General features: G+C 37.4%; 1 long non-coding RNA gene across 1 annotated transcript in view; it reads right to left on the reverse strand.

Moving 5' to 3' along the window:
• Window positions 1-2,917: 2,917 nt before the first annotated feature.
• Window positions 2,918-20,289, reverse strand: part of LOC128778622 (uncharacterized) — a 257,752-nt gene continuing 240,380 nt past the window's right edge. Inside the window, exon 3 of the long non-coding RNA XR_008424287.1 lies at window positions 2,918-3,120. This is a non-coding gene — a long non-coding RNA (uncharacterized LOC128778622). The remainder of the gene's footprint in view (window positions 3,121-20,289) is intronic.

Consider the following 20,289-nt stretch of genomic DNA (forward strand, 5'->3'; position numbering starts at 1 on the left):
TAGGGAGTGCTGAGAGAGGCAGAGTGCTACAAGCTATCACAAAGGCACCAGATGGCACAGCACCTCATACGCCACACAAGGTGTTTAGATCTTATCCTTAATGAAATGGGAAGCCATTAAGTAGTGGATTGACCTAAAGTCTTTTTTTCTAGCTTTACAGATATATAACTGTCATATTATGTAAATTAAGGTGTACAACATGATAATTTGATACATGAACTTATTGCAAAATGGTCACCACAATAAGGTTCATACCTCCATCACCTCACATAATTACCTTTCTTGCGTTTGGTGAGAACATTTAAAATCTACGCTCTTAGCAACTTTCAAGTGACATACAATATAGTACTGTTAACTGTAATCACTATGCTATCCATTATATCCCCAAAACTTATTCATCTCATAACTGGAATTTTTTCCCATTTGATTAACATCTTTTCATTTCCCCGAACCCTCAGCCCCTGGCAACCATCATTCTGCTCACTGCTTCTGTAAGTCAGCTTTTTTAGATTCCACATATAAGTGAGATCATACTGTATTTTGTCTTTCTCTGCCTCATTTCACTTAGCACAATGACAATATATATATATATATATATTTTTTAATTTTTTAATTTTTTAAAATTTACATCCAAATTAGTTAGCATATAGTGAAGCAATGATTTCAGGAGTAGATTCCTTAGTGCCCCTTACCCATTTAGCCCATCCCCCCCTCACACAACCCCTCCAGTAACCCTCAGTTTGTTCTCCATATTTATGAGTCTCTTCTGTCTTGTCCCCTCCCTGTTTTTATATTATTTTTGTCTCCTTTTCCTTATGTTCATCTGTTTTGTCTCTTAAAGTCCTCATATGAGTGAAGAATGACATAATATATTTTTAAAGAAGATACTTAGCTGCTATGTAGAGAATGAACTAAGAGTCAAGAGAGAAAACCAGGAAGGGTGATTGCAGTTAAAAATTATGGTGGAATTGACCAAATCCAGTAGTTGGCTTTTCCAAGTCAGCAAGGCTCCAAATTATGAGATTCTCAGTCAGAGTGCAAGCCTCAGCAGAAAACATCTCATGTGCTTTATTTCATTCCACCTCTTTGCATACAGGCTCACTGAGCCTGAGTTTGCTAGAGGTTATATTGTGTCTCAGAAGCACATTTGAGAATGGTGACAAAGTAAATACTTGACACTTTGGGTTTTTTTTTTTGTAATAAACCCCCACATGCTTCCTAGGTTTCCAAGTTTCCAAATAAATATAAACAGTACATTAAAAACCTCATTTTAAACTTCTGTTTAAATTGTAGTAAAATATACATAACATTAATCTTATCTATTTTTAAGTATATAGTATGGTGGTATTAAGTATATTCACATTTTTGTGCAACCATCACCAACATCCATCTCCAGAACTCTTCCTCATGTAGAGGTGAAAATCTTTACCCGTTAAATAATGTCTCTATTCTCTTCTCCCCCAAGTTCCTGGAAAACACCATTTACTTTCTATCTTTATAAATTTGACTATTCTAGGCACTTCACATAAGTGGAATCACAATGCTTTTCCCTTTGTCACTGGTTTATTTCACTTAGCATAATGTCCTCAAGGTTCATCCATGATGTGCAGGTGTCAGGATATCCTTCCATTTTAAGTTTGAATAATATTCCATTGTGTATATATACAGTAATTTGTTTACCCATTCATCCATCAATGGACAACTTGAGTTGCTTCTATCTTTTCGCCATTGTGAATAATGCTGCTATGAACATGGGTGTAAAATATCTCTTTGAATTCCTGCTTTTAATTCTTTTGGGTAAAAGCCTCATATGTTTTGATACTGATTTTTCCATAGTAAGAGCTCCAAATTCTTGTGCTGCCTAATGAATGGTATCAAATTAGAGATCATGAAAATGTGAGAGACAATGTGACATCACAGAAAACTGTATAGAATATAAATTCAGCATAAAATAGGTGAAAGTCTAAATTCACTCTTTGTAGCTTTTTGATCTAGGGCAAGTTAACTTTTCTGAGTCTCTTTTTTTTTTTTTTTTTTGAGTCTCCTTTTTTTCATATGTAAAATGGGATAAAAATGCCTACCCAGGGGCGCCTGGGTGGCTCAGTTGGCTAAGTGTCCAACTCTTGATTTTGGCTCAGGTCATGATCTTACAGTTCATCAGTTCAAGCCCTGCATCAGGCTCTGCACTGAGTGCAGAACCTACTTGGGATTCTTTCTTTCTCCTTCTCTCTCTGACCTTCCTGTGCACTCTCACACTTTCTCAAAATAAATAAATAAACTTAAAAAATGCCTATCCAATGCACCACAAAACTATTATGAGAATCAAATGGGAAAATGTAATTAAAATACTTTAAAAATTGGAAAAGCAAAACACAAATATGTAATATTAGGTGATAGGTCAGCAACCATGTGTATTCAAAAACTCTCTAGTGTTCATTATTAATACTTGTTTTTGTCTTGCTTTTAACAGATTTACCAATAATTTGTCAATACAATCTTTATATAATAACTGAACACGTTTAATGTGTACAATTTAGTAAGTTTTGGCATATGTATACTCCTATGAAATCATTATTAAATCAAGATGATGAGCATATCTAATAACCTCCAAAAGCTTAATCGCCCTCATAATCTCTCTGCTCTGTTCCCCCTTCTCCACTACCATTACCAGCAAATGATGATAGGCTTTCTGTTTCATAGATTTATTTGCATTTTCTAGAACTTTATATAAATGGAATTATTCAGGGGCACCTGGGTGGCTCACTTGGTTAAGCATCCAACTCTTGATTTTGGCTCAGGTCATTATCTCACGGTTGTGAGACTGAGCGCCACATCAGGCTCCATGCTCAGCAGGCTCAGGCTCCATGCTCAGCATGGAGCCTGCTTGGGAATCAATCTCTCTCTCTCTCTTTCTCTTTTTCTCTCTCTCTGCCCCTCCCACCCCTCTCTTTCTCTCTCTCTCAAAAAAAATTATTCACTGTGTAGTTACTGGTCTCATAGGATGGAGTTGCAATGCCGTAGTTTCCTTCTCACCTGTTAAATGATGTTTTATGGCCCCATATGAACCTGTTGACTTCCTTATAAAAGAAAACCAGGATAGAAATAGGGGCCCAGAACACCCTGAGAGAGAGAGAGAGAGAGAGAGAGAGAGAGCGCATTAACATCATAGGTATTTACAGCCATATCATTTAAACTGCAAAAACACCCGAATGCAATTCTAAGAGAATACTACTCCGAGATTAAGGGTAGAAAGGAGAGAAAACAACAAGAGTGCAAATGTGAAGGTGCCGGAAGGTTCATTGCAACTTGAAAGAGAAAAAATGATTGAGAACTTAAGCACTCATCAATTAGTGGTTGATTAAATAATAAATTAAAACCATGTAAGTACATATTCTGTGTTCATTGCCATTGAAAGATATCATGTCTTAAAAAAAAAAGCAAGCTGAAAAAGTACGGGTGACATGATTTAATTTATATAAAATTATCCACAGCAGGGGGCGCCTGGGTGGCGCAGTCGGTTAAGCGTCCGACTTCAGCCAGGTCACGATCTCGCGGTCCGTGAGTTCGAGCCCCGCGTCGGGCTCTGGGCTGATGGCTCGGAGCCTGGAGCCTGTTTCCGATTCTGTGTCTCCCTCTCTCTCTGCCCCTCCCCCGTTCATGCTCTGTCTCTCTCTGTCCCAAAAATAAATAAAAAACGTTGAAAAAAAAAATTAAAAAAAAAAATTATCCACAGCAAATTCTCTACTAATATAAACTAATCACAGATGCCTTCTAGAAGGAGGACCACCCCAGTGTTGATAGTGGCTCTTTTTATATTTGGGTAATGAGACTGGTGGTAGTGATGATAAGGGGGTTCTTTTTACTCAATAGCACTTTAGTTTTCTAAAAAACGTATTTTCTTCAAAAGCAGATAGATTCAACAACAAGGAAAATAGTCCTTGAAAAGCATGAAGAAAGTGCTGCTGCACCAGCCAGATCTGTTCTCAGCTACACATTAACTTTAAAGATATAAGCATAGAAAATATTTGCAAGGGATTATATACAAAAATATTAACAATATTTATTTTTGGATATTGGGATCATGGACTTCTTTTACTTTTAAGATTTCTGTATGGTCATTTTTTTAAAGCCCTAACCCTGCATCAGGGATAATAGTAAATACCTTCCAGTTTGAAAGTAGAATAGCGTGAAGAGACATTCTAACCTGTATTTCCAGTCAATAAGGTAAAAGAACAGTTCTGTATCTTTGGATTGTGGTAAAGGGAAAAACATTTTTAAAACTAGTTCTGGTATGATAATGGATGTATTTATACTTCAAACTTCTATTTCTATCCAGTACTTAAAGGATTCTCTAAATATAATGGTGATTTTTGTCACAGAAATGCCAGCAATTGTCATAGCATGGGAAATCAATATCAAACTCCCTAATTATTGCACTAAGAAACTCATTCATTGTAATGAATTCTCTGCTGTTACTGAAGAACTAGAAATTTAATAAGAGTATCTATTCATAGTCAGTTATTGACCCCAAACTGCCAAGTCATTTAGGACAAGAATATAGGCCAAATAAAGAAGTTACAAGTACAAATAGCCACCCTCTCCTTCATTTAAGCCCATAAAAAGATTTTTTAGTATATAAAACATGGAAAAGACATTATGAAATGAATGAAAACACTCTGCCAGGGTGAAGAATTTAAAAAGGTGTATGACTAAATCAGGCCTTAGCTTCATTCCTTACTGAGTAAAGCATCAGGGAGGTATATAATTTTATTTTATTTTTCTGAGAGAGAGAGGGTACAAGTGAGTGAGGGACAGAGAGAGAGAGAGAGAGAGAGAGAGAGAGAGAGAGAGAGAATCTCAGGATAGAGAGAGAGGGAGGGAGGGAGGGAGGGAGGGAGAAAGAGAGGAGCGGGGCTCATGCTCACCCAAAGTGGGGCTCGAGCTCACCCAATGTGGGACTCAAACTCACAAATCATCATGACTAGAGCTGAAGTTGATGTTTAATGACTGAGCCACCCAGGGAGGTGTATAATTTTAAGTCATATTTTGGCAGATACAAAATTGAACAACTACATTAGGAAAATTTCCAGAACTGAATGATATATTTCTGAGGGTTTTTGAGATATTTAAAAAATATCTTTAAGGAGAGAAATCATCCCTTAATTACTCTGAAATCTTAGCTTTTATCTAGGCAGAACTGTTAAATGACTGAATAAATAAATTGGGAATTTATTGATTAAATATCTAATCTGCTGAATAGGCATTACAGTGGAATAGCGATATTACCAATAGTATTAAGGTGTTCTTTCATCAACCTACTCTAATTAAGTTTCCATTCTTTCTATCCCACCAACACTACTTTTGCCATGATCACCAATGGTCTCCAGCTTGCCAGATCCAGTGGTCCTTATTATACTCTGTTTTACAGTTTTTGGTAGACTAGATTGCTCTTTCTTTCCTGAAATTATTTTCTTTGCTTCTATGACAAAACATTATCATGTTCACTCTCAGGCTCCTTTATTGGCCTCTCCTCTTCCAATTAATCTGTAAATGTTAATGGGCTTGGAAACCAACACTTTTCCCTTTTTTCTTTATTCTCTTCCCACACCCCCTTGATCTCAATTACATACTGATTTCTCACTTATATATCCTCACAGTGCTGATCTCTTCCCTGTATCCTAAACTCAGCTATCCAACTGTCTAGTGGACATCTCCAGCTAGATTTCTAGTAAGCATTTCAAAATTAACATGCCCCAAAGAGAAATTTTGATTTTGGATTCTTCCTCCAATCAAAACTGCCCTTACTGCCAATAAATGATCTCACCTTCCACTCCCTGTCTTGGGCCAAAGATATAGGCCTCATATTTGATTCCTTTCCTTCCTTCATGGTCTCACAACCCACCCAGCCTCAACTCATGCTTGAATTGAAAATGTGTACAAAGTCCTTTCTTGTTTCTCTGCCTCCAAACTATCACTTTTGTTTAAGCCACCACATTTCTCAATTACTTAAGCAGTTGTCTCCTAACTGGTACCTTTGTTTCCACTCTTTACATCTACTTTTATCTCCAATCTATTTTCCATAAGGAATGACATTTTTTGGTATGAATTAGATATTGTTGCTCTGCTTAAAACTTTCCATGATCTTCTACTTCACTTACAATAAGGTAAATATTCATACCAAAGCTCACAAGGTCATATATGATTTTGTTTCTGCCTACCTTCCCAGCCTCAGCTTCTATAATTATCTTCTTACCATGCTCAATAGACCCACTGAGTACCTCTCTGCTCATCATATTTGCCAAACCTAATTCCAGCATGAAATCTCTTCACTTGCTACCATCTCTGTATATAACAGGCTCCCCCATTTCCCTTTTCAGGATAGGCCTCTGTCAATAATTAGAGTTAGCTCAGATGTTACATTCTTAAAGATGCTCCATGACCAGGATAGAAGCCCTATGAAAGCCAGAATTCTAACAAGTTCATCTTCTATTTCCATTAAACTGGTAAATTTTATCACATTTATTTACAAGAAAGCTTCATACAAAGGAGAATAGAAAAAAAAACTTTAAACATTCATTCATTCATTCATTCATTCATTCATTCAACATTTATCTATTGCCAGGCACTGTGCTAGGCACTGAGTATATGGTGGTGAACAAAAGAGACTTGGTGATCACAGTTCTCATAATTCATTGAAACAGATATAGAAAGATACAGATATAAAACAAATAGACACACATATATAATTACCAAGTGTGCCCATTATTACAAAGGAAAATAACAGGGTCTATGAAAGACAGAATAACTCTGGATGAGTTGGGGATGGAATAATTTCAACTGAGTCCACAAATTCTTCTATCACAAAATGACATTTCAGGTTAGATCTGAGAAATAAGTAGGAGTCCAGTGAATAGGTAGACATGCAGATTGGGATTCTAATAAAGTAACTATGAGAACTACAAAATCTTATGATGAAATTTCACATTAAAAGCTATCTAAAAGGGTAGTCATCATGCATATAATTCATAACCTATGTATTCTGCCATAGAATCTGCCATATTTTATTGCACTCATGGAAGGACTTCTTGAACCATAATCTGGTCCAGTTGCAGACTTTCCTATTCTGGTCCCCACTCAAACTGGTAAGTTTTGTTTGTTTGCTTGCTTTTGTTTTTGCGATTATAGTAGAGAGGTCTGAGTAGTATTCACAGTGTGAAATATGCTACTTCCAGAACCCAGAGTGCTTGCCACACATTGAGCTTCCTCCTCTGTGGCATAATATGCACTGTGCCACAATTTGATTTTACTTTTTGAAGGGAGGCCCTACTGTGCCCCTAATAGTTGCCCTAAAAATTTGACAGATGTGGCAAGCCATAAATATTTGCAGTATTTACCTCCTATTCTTTGGAGAGCTATAAAATAAGAAAAAAAAGTACTGAGAAAAAATAATAACTTTAAACTCTATTTAGACATATGGAAAATTTTCTGTTAGCATAGTAATTGTATTGTCAGTATAAAATGGTATTTACACCGATTACAACTGTAAAATATGATATATGAAGACAAACACTAGATGGTAAAACATGACAAATAGATTATTGAGAGAGGATAATTGTTTATTTTTCCCTAATATTTTAAAAAACGTCTCCTAAAACCAAAGAAGAAAGTACCTTCTTGTATGTCTGGCAAAAAAAGCAGCAAGGACTTCACACACAGTTTCGTGAATTATATTCTTGCTAGGTTAGTTCATTTACAAAAAAATCTTTTTCTTTACCGTTTCACAATACTTGTGCTTCCTCTGTTAATTTGCAGTAGTACAGTAACACTTTACTTGTCCTATGACTATTGCCCTAAGAAGCTATTGGCTTCTTTTGTGAAAATAGTTACATGTCCTTTTTGGGAATTGGTTAAGATTTTGAGGGGTGGGGAGACAAAGAGTCCTTCATTTCCTATCCATCTGGTTTTTTGAAAATATCCTAAATGTCTATAAAATGCCTCCATCAAAGTGTCAAAGTCACTTCATCGTCACTGATTTGCTGGAGTTTTCTTTTTGTACCTGACACCAATGGTCTAATGAATCAGCTACACTTTATATCTCCAGGTGCTAAAGATACTGTTGTTGTTGTTTTTTTAATTGACACTGTACATTTGCCCTGAAAGCATCCTTTCAGAAAGTCTGGAACCATATGGCCAGGCTGGGGCACAGGTTCAAGGAATTAACTCTTGCAGATAACCCATAAATGACCCAAATGGCGTTCATCAATGAAATGAGCCCTTTAGTCAGGTTGTTAGGAACCTAGCTCACCACCTGTGATGATATGATGATGATATTACAAGAATTATAGAATTGCACAGCATGTGCTGAATAATGACCTGGAACCTCCTGGCTGTGAGACATATGGAATTTACCTTCATACTTACAAGCTCAAAACTTGATCCAATGAATTTCATAAACAGTAAGAAATTTTAAATTCCCAGATTATCCCAGAATCATCTCCTCTCCTTGACTAAATGCATTATCAGCTGTAGACCTCAGGGAAATGGAAAGGGGAGATGGAAGTGTTGGCCTAAAGCTTGCAGGTCTCAGTTGAGACTGCTTGCTGTTGATTCTGCTCTGATCTTAGTTACCTGTTTCCCACCTCATCTTACTTCCCTACGTGTGAAGAGAAAGGGATAAGTTTCAAAAATGGTGAGCATCTCTTATGTTACAGTGACTATTAACCACGTATTTTATATGATGTTATTTCATTTTCATCATATACCTTCTGTATGGCTTCATAACATCCATAATAGTGGCGGAAATGTAACATTTATAGAGGTACAGTTTTCTCAGTAAGTGCAGAGCTGGACTATGAACCCAGAACTCTGACTCTAAAACTGCTCATTTGACATGCTATGTCTTTTTTCACAGCCAGTATCCAGTAATATAACCTTCTGTCCATTTTCTCTGTGCCCCAATGACTTAATGCCTGCCATGTTCTCCAGTTCCTATTAGATACTAGATTTCTTACTTTGTACCCAGTTCTTGGATGTTCTTACCTTAGGGATCTCCCTATTACTACTCAGAGATGGCTGATATCGTGCACCTTGGATCATTATCAATCATTTGCTTCATTTGTCTTAGACAGATAGCTGAGATCTGTGTTTAGCCTATGTGATGGTTAATTTTATGTGTTAACCTTGCTGGGCTATGGTACCTAGTCATTTAATCAAACAATCTAGGAGCTACTGTAAAAGTATTTTGCAGATATGGTTAGCATCCACAATCAGTTGACTTTAAAAGAGATTGCCCTTGAGAATGCTGTCGGGCCTCATTCAATCAATTAAAGGCCTTAAAAGCAAAAACTGAGGTTTTTAGAAGTTCTGCCTCAGGACTGCAGTTTCAATACCTCACATCAACAACAGAAAGGATAAAAACAACATGGTCATTTCAATGCAGAAAAAGTAAAACATCTATTCATGAGAAAAAACCTCAACAAAATGAGTTTACAGGGAACATATCTCCATATAATTAAGGCCATATATGAAAACCCCACAGCTAACATCGTACTCAGTGGGAACAGAGAGCTTTTACTCTAAGGTCTGGAACAAGACACAGATGTCCATGCTTACTACTGTTATTCCACACAGTACTAGAAGCCCTAGCCACAGCAATCAGACAACAAAAAGAAATAAAAGGCATCAAAACTGGCAAGGAAGAAGTAAAACCTTCACTATTTGCAGATAACATGCATGACACTATATACAGAAGAACCTAAAGATTCCACCAAAAAAACTCTAGAAGCGAGAAATGAATTCAGTAAGGTTGCAGGATACAAAAATCAATATACAAGAATCTGTTGTATTTTTATACACTAATAATAAAGCAGTGGAAAAAGAAATTAAGATAACAATCCCATTTATAATTGCACCAAAAATAATAAAATACCTAGGAATAAATCTAACCAAGGAGGAGAAAGACTTATACTCTAAAAACTATAAAACACTGATGAAATAAATTGAAGATGACACAAAGAAATGGAAAAACATTCCATGTCCATGGATTAAAAGAACAAATATTGGATGTGGAAGGGAAGATGGTGGCGTAGGAGGACGCTGGGCTCACCGTGTCCTGCTGATCACTTAGATTCCACCTACACCTGCCTAAATAACCCAGAAAACTGCCAGAAGACTAGCAGAATGGATTCTCTGGAGCCAAGTGCAGACGAGAGGCCCACAGAAGAGGGTAGGAAGGGCGGAGAGGTGGTGTGCGCTACACGGACTGGCAGGAGAGAGCCGGAGTGGAGGGGCAGTCCGCTGGCCAAGCAGAGCCCCCCAAGTCTGGCTTGGAAAAGTGGAGGGGCCGGACCGAGTGTGTTCTGACAGCAAGCGGGACTTAACATCTGGAAGGTTATAAGCTAACAGCTCTGCTTGGAGTGCGGGAGGGCTGGAGGACAACGGGAGGGAGAGTTGATGAGCCCGGGGCCAACAGAGTGCAGCTTGGCAGGGAACAAAGGCGCATACCAGCGCCATCTCCCTTGCCCATCCCCCAGCCAAAATCCCAAAGGGAACCAGTTCCTGCCAGGGAACTTGCTTGCACGCACAAACACCCAATGCTGTGCTTCTGCGGATCCATCCCTCCGGTGGGTCTGACTCCCTCCTGGTGCCACAGGGCCCCTCCTGAAGAGGATCTCCGAAGGAAAAGCGAGCTGAGCCTGCCCCTCCCGCCCCCGTACACCTTGCCGATCCACCCCAGCTAATATGCCAGATCCCCAGCACCACAAGACTGGCAGTGTGCAAGTAGCCCAGACGGGCCACGCCACCCCACAGTGAATCCTGCCCCTAGGAGAGGGGAAGAGAAGGCACACACCAGTCTGACTGTGGCCCCAGCAGTGGGCTGGGGGCAGACATCAGGTCTGACTGCAGCCCCGCCCACCAACGCAAGTTATTCAAGACAGAACAGGGGAAGTGACCTGCATTTCCACACCACTCCAGGGACTATCCAAAATGATGAAACAGAAGAATTCCCCTCAAAAAAAAAAAAAACCGTCCAGGAAATAATGACAGCTAATGAAATGATCAAAAAAGATTTAAACAATATAACAGAAAGTGAATTTAGAATAATAGTCATAAAATTAATCGCTGGGCTTGAAAACAGTATAAAGGACAGCAGAGAATCTCTTGCTACAGAGATCAAGGGACTGAAAAACAGCCAGGAGGAGCTAAAAAATGCTATCAATGAACTGCAATAAAATGGAGAAAACTAAAATAAAATGGAGACAACCACGGCTCGGATTGAAGAGGCAGAGGAGAGAATAGGTGAACTAGAAGATAAAATTATGGAAAAAGAAGAAGCTGAGAAAAAGAGAGATAAAAAAATCCAGGAGTATGAGGGGAAAATTAGAGAACTAAGTGATGCACTAAAGAGAAATAATCTACGCATAATTGGTATTCCAGAGGAGGAAGAGAGAGGGAAAGGTGCTGAAGGTGTACTTGAAGAAAGAATAGCTGAGAACTTCCCTGATCTGGGGAAGGAAAAAGGCATTGAATTCCAAGAGGCACAGAGAACTCCCTTCAGATGTCACTTGAATCGATCTTCTGCACGACATATCATAGTGAAACTGGCAAAATACAAGGATAAAGAGAAAATTCTGAATGCAACTAGAGATAAACATGCTCTAACATATAAATGGAGACCTATAAGATTCGTGACCAATCTCTCTACTGAAACTTGGCAGGCCAGAAAGGAATGGCAGGAGATCTCCAATGTGTTGAACAGAAAATATGCAGCCGAGAATCCTTTATCCAGAAAGTCTGTCATTTAGAATAGGAGAGATAAAGGTCTTCCCAAACAAACAAAAACTGAAGGAATATGTCACCACTAAACCAGCCCTACAAGAGATCCAAGGGGGATCCTGTGAGACAAAGTACCAGAGACATCGCTACAAGCATGAAACCCACAGACATCACAATGACTCTGAACCCATATCTTTCTATAATAGTACTGAATGTAAATGGACTAAATGCGCCAACCAAAAGGCATAGGGTATCAGAATGGGTAAAAAAAACAAGACCCATCTATTTGTTGTCTACAAGAGACCCATTTTAGACCTGAAGACACCTTCAGATTGAGAGTGAGGGGAGGGAGAACTATTTATCATGCCACTGGGAGTCAAAAGAAAGCTGGAGTAGCCATACTTATATCAGACAAACTAGACTTTAAAGGCTGTAACAAGAGATGAAGAAGGGCATTATATAATAATCACAGGGCCTATCCATCAGGAAGAGCTAACAATTATAAATGTCTATGTGCCAAATAAGGGAGCCTCCAAATATATAAAACAATTACTCACAAACATAAGCAACCTTATTGATAAGAATGTGGTAATTGCAGGGGACTTTCACACTCCACTTACAGAAATGGATAGATCATCTAGACACATGATCAATAAAGAAACAAGGGCCCTGAATGATACATTGGATCAGATGGACTTGACAGATATATTTAGAACTCTGCATCCCAAAGCAACAGAATATACTTTCTTCTCGAGTGCACATGGAACATTCTCCAAGATAGATCACATACTGAGTCACAAAACAGCCCTTCATAAGTATACAAGAATTGAAATCATACCATGCATACTTTCAGACCACAATGCTATGAAGCTTGAAATCAACCACAGGAAAAAGTCTGGAAAACCTCCAAAAGCATGGAGGTTACAGAACACCCTACTAAAGAATGACTGGGTCAACCAGGCAATTAGAGAAGAAATTAAAAAATATATGGAAACAAACGTAAATGAAAATACAACAATCCAAACGCTTTGGGATGCAGCGAAGGCAGTCCTGAGAGGAAAATACATTGCAATCCAGGCCTATCTCAAGAAACAAGAAAATCCCAAATACAAAATCTAACAGCACGCCTAAAGGAAATAGAAGCAGAACAGCAAAGACACCCCAAACCCAGCAGAAGAAGAGAAATAATAAAGATCAGAGCAGAAATAAACAATATCGATTCTAAAAAAACTGTAGAGCAGATCAACAAAACCAAGAGTTGGTTTTTTGAAAAAATAAACAAAATTGACAAACCTCTAGCCAGGCTTCTCAAAAAGAAAAGGGAGATGACCCAAATAGATAAAATCATGAATGAAAATGGAATTATTACAACCAATCCTTCAGAGATACAAGCAATTATCAGGGAATACTATGAAAAATTATATGCCAACAAACTGGACAACCTGGAAGAAATGGACAAATTTCTAAACACCCACACGCTTCCAAAACTCAATCAGGAGGAAATAGAAAGCTTGAACAGACCCATAACCAGCGAAGAAATTGAATCAGTCATCAAATATCTCCCAACAAATAAGAGTCCAGGACCAGATGGCTTCCCGGGGGAGTTCTACCAGACGTTTAAAGCAGAGATAATACCTATCCTTCTCAAGCTATTCCAAGAAATAGAAAGGGAAGGAAAACTTCCAGACTCATTCTATGAAGCCAGTATTACTTTGATTCCTAAACCCGGCAGAGACCCAGTAAAAAAAGAGAACTATAGGCCAATATCCCTGATGAATATGGATGCAAAAATTCTCAATAAGATACTAGCAAATCGAATTCAACAGAATATAAAAAGAATTATTCACCATGATCAAGTGGGATTCATTCCTGGGATGCAGGGCTGGTTCAACATTCGCAAATCAATCAATGTGATACATCATATTAATACAAGAAAAGATAAGAACCATATGATCCTGTCAATCAATGCAGAAAAGGCATTTGACAAAATTCGGCAACCTTTCGTAATAAAAAACCCTCAAGAGAGTCGCGATAAAGGAACATACTTAAAGATCATAAAAGCCATTTATGAAAAGCCCACAGCTAACATCATCCTCAATGGAGAAAAACTGAGAGCTTTCCCCCTGAGATCAGGAACACGACAGGGATGCCCACTCTCACCGTTGTTGTTTAACATAGTGTTGGAAGTTCTAGCATCAGTAATCAGACAACAAAAGGAAATCAAAGGCATCAAAATTGGCAAAGATGAAGTTAAGCTTTCACTTTTTGCAGATGACATCATATTATACATGGAAAACCCGAGAGACTCCACCAAAAGTCTGCTAGAACTGATACAGGAATTTAGCAAAGTTGCAGGATACAAAATCAATGTACAGAAATCAGTTGCATTCTTATACACTAATAATGAAGCAACAGAAAGACAAATAAAGAAACTGATCCCATTCACAATTGCACCAACAAGCATAAAATACCTAGGGATAAATCTAACCAAAGATGTAAAAAATCTGTATGCTGAAAACTATAGAAAGCTTATGAAGGTAATTGAAGAAGATATAAAGAAATGGAAAAACATTCCATGCTCATGGATGGAAGAATAAATATTGTTAAAATGTCAATAATACCCAAAGCTATCTACACATTCAATGCAATCCCAATCAAAATTGTACCAGCATTCTTCTCGAAACTAGAACAAGCAATCCTAAAATCCATATGGAACCACAAAAGGCCCTGAATAGCCAAAGTAATTTTGAAGAAAAAGACCAAACAAAGCAGGAGGCATCACAATCCCAGACTTTAGCCTCTACTACAAAGCTGTAATCATCAAGACAACATGGTATTGATACAAAAACAGACACATAGATCAATGGAATAGAATAGAAACCCCAGAACTAGACCCACAAACGTATGGCCAACTCATCTTTGACAAAGCAGGAAAGAACATCCAACGGAAAAAAGACAGTCTCTTTAACAAATGGTGCTGGGAGTATTGGACAGCAACATGCAGAAGATTGAAACTAGACCACTTTCTGACACCATTCAAAAAATAAACTCAAAATGGATAAAGGACCTGAATGTGAGACAGGAAACCGTCAAAACCCTAGAGAAGAAAGCAGGAAAAGACCTCTCTGACCTCAGCTGCAGCAATTTCTTACTTGACACATCCCCAAAGGCAAGGGAATTAAAAGCAAAAATGAACTACTGGGACCTTATGAAGAAAAAAAGCTTCTGCACAGCAAAGGAAACAACCAACAAAACTAAAAGGCAACCAACGGAATGGGAAAAGATATTTGCAAATGACATATCGGACAAAGGGCTAGTATCCAAAATCTATAAAGAGCTCAGCAAACTCCACACCCGAAAAACAAATAACCCAGTGAAGAAATGGGCAGAAAACATGAATAGACACTTCTCTAAAGAAGACATCCAGATGGCCAACAGGCACATGAAAAGATGCTCAACGTCGCTCCTCATCAGGGAAATACAAATCAAAACCACACTCAGATATCACCTCACGCCAGTCAGAGTGACCAAAATGAACAAATCAGGAGGCTATAGATGCTGGTGAGGATGTGGAGAAACGGGAACCCTCTTGCACTGTTGGTGGGAATGCAAATTGGTTCAGCCACCCTGGAAAACAGTGTGGAGGTTCCTCAAAAAATTAAAAATAGACTTACCCTATGACCCAGCAATAGCACTGCTAGGAATTTACCCAAGGGATACAGGAGTACTGATGCATAGGGGCACTTGTACCCCAATGTTTATAGCGGCACTCTCAACAATAGCCAAATTATGGAAAGAGCCTAAATGTCCATCAACTGATGAATGGATAAAGAAATTGTGGTTTATATACACAATGGAGTACTACGTGGCAATGAGAAAGAATGAAATATGGCCGTTTGTAGCAACGTGGATGGAGCTGGAGAGTGTGATGCTAAGTGAAATAAGCCATACAGAGAAAGACAGATACCATATGTTTTCAGTCTTAGGTGGATCCTGAGAAACTTAACAGAAACCCATGGGGGAAGGGAAGGAAAAAAAAAAAGAGGTTAGAGTGGGAGAGAGCCAAAGCATAAGAGACTCTTAAAAACTGAGAACAAACTGAGGTTTGATGGGGGGTGGGAGGGTGGGTGATGGATATTGAGGAGGGCACCTTTTGGGATGAGCAGTGGGTGTTGTATGGAAACAAATTTGACAATAAATTTCATATATTGAAAAAAAAAGAACAAATATTATTAAAATACCTATACTACCTATATTTAATGCAATTAATATCAAAATACCAACAGTATCTTTCACAGAACTAGAACAAATAATCCTAAAATTTTTATGGAACCACAAAAGAGCCCAAATAGCCAAAGCAATCTTGAAAAAGAACAAAATCGGAGGTATCACAATTGCAGATTTCAAGATAGACTACAAAGCTGTAGTAATCAAAACAGTACGGTACTGGAACAAAAATAGACACATATCAGTGGAATAAAATAGAGAGCCCAGAAATAAACCCAGAAATAGATGGTCAATTAATCTTTGACAAAGGAAGAAAGAATATTCAATGGGAAAAACAGTCTCTGCAAAAAATGGTGGTGGGAAAACTAGATGGCTACATGCAAAAGAATGAAACTAGGCCACTTTATTTATTTATTTATTTTGAGAGAGAGAGAGAGAGAAAGAGAGAGACAGAGAGATAGTAGGGGAGGGGAAGAGAGAGAGAATCCCAAGCAGGTTCTACTCTGTCAGTACAGAGCCCAATATGGGGCTTGATCCCAAGAATTGTGTGATCATGACTTGAGCTGAAATCAAGAGTCAGAGGCTTAACCAAATGTGCCATCCAGGACTCCCAGCCTAGACCACTTTTTTATATCATACACAAAAATAAACTCAAAATGGATTAAGGACTTGTGAGACTTGAAACCATCAAAATCCTAGAAGAGAACATAGGCAGTAACTTCTCTGACATCAACCATAGCAACATTTTTTCTAGATATGTCTCCTGAATGCAAGGGAAACAAAAGCAAAAATAAACTATTGGGACTTCATCAAAATAAAAAGCTTCTGCCCAGTGGAGGAATCAATCAACAAAACTAAAAGGCAACCTTCAGAGTAGGAGAAGATATTTACAAATCATGTATCTGATGAAGAATTAGTATCCAAAATACATAAAGAAGTTATAAAACTCACCACTCCCCAACATTGGGGAAAAAATCCAATTAATAAAAGGGCATGAACAGACATTTCTCTAAAGAAGGCATACAGATGGCCAATAGACACATGAAAAGATGTCCAACATCACAAATCATCAGAAAAGTGCAAATTAAAACCACAATGAAATATCACTTCACACTTGCCAGAATGGCTAAGAACAACAGAAGAAATTCCAACAAGTTGCAAGGACATGGAGGAAAAGCAACCTTCATGAACTGTTGGTGGGAATGCAAACTGGTGCAGCCATGGTGGAAAAAAAATTGTTCCTCAAAAGTTTAAAAATAGAACTACCATTTAAACCTGTAACTCCAGTACTGGGTATTTACCCAAAGAATACGAAAACACTAACTCAAAAAGATATATGCAACACTATCTTTATTGCAGCATAATTTACAATAACCTAATTATGGAAGCAACCCAAGTGTCCATCAATAGATGAATGGATAAAGATGTTGTATATATACACAACAGAATATTACTCAGCCATAAAAAAATAATGAAATCTTGCCACCTGCAACAACATGGATGGATCTAGAGAGAATAATGATAAGTGAAATAAGGCAGAGAAAGATAATACCATATAATTTCTGTCATATGTGGAATTTAAGAAACAAAACAAAGACAAAAGAGACAAATCAATAAACAGAATCTTAACGATAGAGAACAAATTGATGGTTACCAGAGGGGAGTTGGGTGAGTGGATGGGTGAAAAAGATGAAAGGGATTAAGAGTACACTTACCATGATGAGCACTGAGTAGTGTATACAAAATAGTTGAATCACTATATTGTATACCTGAAACTAATATTACACTGTATGTTAACAATATATTGGCATAAAAAAAAGCACTGCAGTTTCAACTTCTGCCAAGTTTCTAGCCTACTGGTCCACTTTACAGATTTCAACCTCAGTACTACAACATCAACTCCTGCCTCAGTTTTGGCTTGTCCTGCATGTTTTGTACTCACCAGCCCCTATAAGCTCATGAGCCAATTCTTTAAAAATCAATCATTTATCACCTTTCTTTCTTTCTTTCTTTCTTTCTTTCTTTCTTTCTTTCTTTCTTATCTTTCTTTTTCTTTCTTTCTATCATCTATCTAATCTATTATCTATCTATCTATCTATCTATCTATCTATCTATCTATCTAAATTAGTTATGTTTGTCTATCATACTGGCTGATCCAGTATGGAAAATTTTATTATAACATCATCTCCAGGTGTCTTATTTATGACATTGATTTTGCTTCCATAATCAGAATTCCTGTCTTAACCCAATTAAGACAGTTTGGACATCCAGCCCTCTTTATTCCGATTAATCCTATGTAGACAAATAATGAAGCAACCGGCTCAGAATTAATATTACATAGTCCCAGGTTAGCCTATGCCTTTGTGTATATTACACTAATTATTGGATAAAATAGGTACACTAAAAATTTCAGAGAGAAGGAAGTAAAACAGACAAAAGTCAATGTGCTTAAATTCCAGATAGTTAATATACAGTGTAATATTAATTTCAGGTGTATAATATAGTGATTTAGCACTTTCTTACAATACCCAGTGCTAACCACAAGTACACTCCTTAATCTCCATCACCTATTTAACCCATTCTCCCACCGCTTCCCCCATGGTAACCATCAGTTTGTTCTCTATAGTTAAGAATGTGTTTCTTGGATTGCCTCTCTTTCTTTCTCCCCCATTTGCTTGTTTGTTTTGTTTTTTAAATTCCTCAAAGGCCTAAATGTAAGAACTGAAACCATAAAAATCCTAGTAACTTCTTTGACATCAGCTGTAGCAACTTCTCTCTAGATATGTCTCTTGAGGCAAGGAAAACATAAGCAAAAATAAACTATTGGGACTTCATCAAAATAAAAAGCTTCTGCACAGCAAAGGAAACAATAAAACTAAAAGTCAATATAAGGAATGGGGGAAGATATTTACAAATGACATAGTGGATAAAGGGTTAATATCCAAAATATACAAAGAACTTATAAAACTCAACACCCCAAAATTAAATAATCCAATTAAAAATGGGCAGAAGACATGAAAAGACATTTTTTCAAAGAAGATATCCAGATGGCCAACAGACACTTGAAAAGATGTTTAGCATCACTAATAATTAGGGAAGTATATATCAAAACTACAATGAAATATCTCCTCACACCTGTCAGTATGGCTAAAATCAATAACACTAGAAAAAACAAGTGTGGCAGAGGATGTGGAGAAAAAGGAACACTCATGCACCATTGGTGGGAACGCAAACTGGTGCAGCCACTGTGGAAAATTGTATGGGGGTTCCTCAAAAGGTTAAAAATAGAAGTACCCTATGATCCAGCAATTGCACTACTAGGGTATTTACCCAAAGAATACAAAAATACTAATTCAAAGGGATACATGTACCCTGACATTTATAGCAGCATTATCAACAATAACCAAATTATAGAAACAGCCTATTGACTGATGAATGGATAAAGAAGATGTGGTATATATGCACAATGGAATATTACTCAGCCACAAAACAAAGAATGAAATCTTGCCATTGGAAGGACATAGATGGAGGTAGAGGGTACTATCCTAAGTGAAATAAGTCAGAGAAAGACAAATACTATATGATTTCACTCATATGGAATTTAAGAAACAACAAATGAGCAAAGATTAAAAAAAACAGAGAGAGATAGACAAACCAAGAAACAGACTCTCAATTATAGAGAACAAACTGATGGTTCCCAGGGGGAAAGATGGAGGAGGGATGGTTAAATAGGTGATGGGGATTAAGGAATGCCCTTGTGATGAGCACTGAGTATTGGAAGTGTTGAATCACTATATTGTACACCTGAAACGAATATTACACTGAATGTTAGTTAAATAACTGGAATTTAAATAAAAGTTTTTTTTTAAAAGAAAAAAAAATCAATGTGCTGACTTAGTTAATAGACAATCTGTTGGTAACCCAATGTTTGAAACACTTTGGAAAAGTAAAAAGATGATAAAATCTATAAAATTTCATCATATCTATGTGGCAGAGATTTGTTTACGCACAATGAAAGCACTTAACAAATTTAAGAATTTTAATTGAAGCAATTACCCCTCCTTATTTATCATATTTTATGAAAATTCAAAAATAATTCATAATACATCATTCAATTAAAAAGGACTCTGGATTAACAGGAAAATATTGTCATGATGCAGAGGCGTTTACTGAGAATTATTCATTATGTTTTTAGCCTAGATAAGCACCAAATCCTGGTATCTACTCCTTCTCTGTAGATTGATATGCCAACATACCTTGTGGTTTGATTGATTCCTTCAATAATAT

The sequence above is a fragment of the Panthera pardus genome, unplaced genomic scaffold (genome assembly GCF_024362965.1).
Source record: "Panthera pardus isolate Hobbes unplaced genomic scaffold, ASM2436296v1 HiC_scaffold_20, whole genome shotgun sequence".
Classification (NCBI taxonomy): Eukaryota; Metazoa; Chordata; class Mammalia; order Carnivora; family Felidae; genus Panthera; species Panthera pardus.